This window comes from Etheostoma spectabile, chromosome 15 (genome assembly GCF_008692095.1).
Source record: "Etheostoma spectabile isolate EspeVRDwgs_2016 chromosome 15, UIUC_Espe_1.0, whole genome shotgun sequence".
NCBI lineage: Eukaryota > Metazoa > Chordata > Actinopteri > Perciformes > Percidae > Etheostoma > Etheostoma spectabile.
Window position 1 is genome coordinate 22,773,595 of NC_045747.1, and position 3,206 is coordinate 22,776,800.

Below are 3,206 nucleotides of genomic sequence, written 5' to 3' on the forward strand. Positions count from 1 at the left end.
ACAAACGAACTATATACACAACAAGTTTTGCAACAATGAATACAACACATACGGTTGCAATTATGAAGTAAAATGTAATGCTCAATATAACTTTCTTTTTTTAACTTTACATTTTTTTTATGATCAGAGTGATTTTTGTTTTTGGTTCTTTTTTATATCCACACCAGGTATGTGTGAGTGTGTGTGTGTGTGTGAGTAAGAGAGAGACACAGAGAGAGAGAGAGAAAGAAAGAGAGAGAGGGGGCGGGGGCAGATGTGGTTTCTCAGATCTGCATTGACTTTAATGAAGCCAGCTGACAGTAAAAAAATATATGTCTCCGACGGCAGACGCAACGTGAGTTGCATTTAAACCATGGGTCTCAAACTCGCGGCCCGGGGGCCAATTGCGGCCCGCGGGATGATATTTTGTGGCCCCCTGCTTGACATCAAAGTTAAGTGTTAGTGCGGCCCGCGCGTTCTGAAACTTTTTGTCATTGCGCTTGTCACTTATGGGCTACCGTAGTAGTCTCCGGACAGCGGCGTAACGGTTGTCAAGCTAGCTAAGTACTCTTTGCGGCAAATGCCTGAGTTTGACAATGTGATGTCTGTTGTTGTGAAATTCACCAACCATATCAATCTAGGGCTTAAAGCACCGGCAGTTCCGCGCCTGTTTGGAGGAAATAGTTGTTGTTTTTGGAATACTTGATGCGGCCCAGCCAAACCCAGACTCTACTTCCAGCGGCCCCCAAGAAAGTTGAGTTTGAGACCCCTGATTTAAACCAAGCAGCATGTCTGAAACCCACGTTCACCAGAAACCTACTGATAAAGTAAGTACTACAAACCGAAGTAATAAACAAACCTGAATCTGAAGAAACCCTAAACGTTAACAGAAAAGACCCGCGGACCTGATTGACTGAGAGAGAGGGAGAGAGAGAGCGCTGTTCTCCGTGTTCTGTGTGTGTGTGTGTGTGTGTGTGGGGGGGGCTGTGACTATCACAGAACGCAGCGCGGTGAGCTGAGGAGTATTCAATACGAGTACAGATATTGACTCATATTACTCCGTACCGGATACTCGTTTCAGCCGGATACTCGGATCACCCCTATTACCGATATTGGCTGGCTGCGGGCTAACTGTCGTTGTGTTCCTGGGGCTTTAGTCTGTTGCGTCTGTTTGTCTGAGTGAGGCTTGAAAACAGGGTGGACTATCTATCTATAAAGCTAAAGGTAGTTCTGAGTTAGACCAATGCTGTTTGTCATATTACCTGTTATCAAAATAATCATAGTTTATGAGCATGTTGAACGATGTTGTAACCTTATGTTACCCACCAAACATTAGCATTAGCTTCTTGTCAACATAGCACACAACAAGCTGGATCAATCAATTTTAAAATGAACCAATAAATTAGGTCTTTGCTCTATTTAAGTGTTGCAAGTGGCATGAGATGACAAAATGATGCCGTATGGCAGAAAAAAGCAGAAATACGTTTACGTTTACGAGTATTATTTTTTCTGTGACATTGTATGATTCACAATTACTCTCAAATGTATCATCTGGGTGCCCGTGTTTTGACGGAAGTAAGAAGGGTCAAAGGTTTTATGACGACACTGACAGGCGACCAAACGAAACGTTCCGTGTCATTAAAATAAAATAACATATTTCTCTGTGTTTGAAAATTGTTGGAAACATATGGGATAGTGTAACAAAACATAGGTATAGTAAATTGACGTTTTAATGCATAAATATTACATATTGTACTTTCAAGACCCTTGTCTGTTTTTTGGAAAGCTCATGTCTGATTGTGCTTTGTACAATAAATATCTTGGACCGATTTTTATTCATCACAGTCATGTCTGTCACATCCAGCTCCTGCTCCTGTATTGTTTTCTGTTTGTTTTTATGGACTTCCTGTTTTCTTTTGGAATTTACTGTTTGTCTACATTCCAGGTCACTTGTCTTCCTGTCTTTTTTCTTTTTCCGCCTTGTATGATTACATGTCCCCACCCTAATGTGGTTCACCTGTGTGTAGTTGTCTTCCCATCCCCCATGTGTATATACCCCACTTGTTTCACTTGTTCCCTGCCAGATTGTAGTAGCTCCTTGTGTGTCTCACTTCCCAGTGTGTTACCAGTTTTAACAGACCTTTTGTCTGTACTCCTGACCACGTCTTCTGCCTGCTGATGCTGTCCCGTTGCCTGCAGTAACAAACTTTAACAACAATAAAAAAAAAACGTACCTTAGTGCATTTGAGTTTGCCATTGTACGTTGACAATGTCCTCAACAATATGCAACAATATACTGGTTTAATAAATATGGCTCATCGGTAACCAGCCCACCTTTCAGCCATCAGCAATATATGAGGTCTATCTGTATTTTATTAAATTTAGTAACAGTTTTTTTCCTGTTTAGTCAAAATGTACTGCCAAAACACTACACAACGGTTTGCAGAGAGGATTTCACAACTTTGGAAAGTTATCACAGTGGCAATTATTTTATTTTTTTATCAAAATGACTGAGTTTAACAGCAGAACCACGGGGTCCCAGTGCATAGTTTAGTTGAGCCTGGCTTAACATTTTGCCAGACAACTCAGCAGTTTTTTTGCTGAAGCCTCCTATGTTGGTGACCTTTCTGCTCTGCCGGACTGGCTCCATTCAGATGAATGAGAACGTTGTTTCCTCATGCAGGGTTTAAGTCGGTCTGTACAGCCTTACATGTACTACACGAGCCATTTGTGCTGGCTGTGTATGTTGACCCCTGTCAAAGGGGTAAATAGAATTAAACACACCGACACAATGTTGCTGCCACTGATCCACCTCTGGCTACTAATGATCTGTGTTGTTTAAAAGAGATGTGTGACGGCTGGGGACATCCCTTGTAGATGCTGGATCAAGCTGCACACAATCCCAGCGGTGCCTCCTAATGTTGTGCCCCTGTCAAAGGGGTAAAAAGAATTAAACACACAGACACGATATTGCTTCGCTCAAGTTCAATTCAATTTTATATATAGTATCATAGTAGTAGTATCAATTCATAACAAGCGTTATCTCAAGACACTTTACAGATAGACCACACTCCAGAATTTACAAGGACCCAACAGTTCTACAGAGCAAGCAACAGTGCAACAGTGGCGAGGAAAAACTTCCTTTTAGGCAGGAACCTCGGACAGACCCAGACTATTGGTAGGCGGAGTCTGATGACCGGTTGGGATTAGAATGAAGGGTGGCAGTA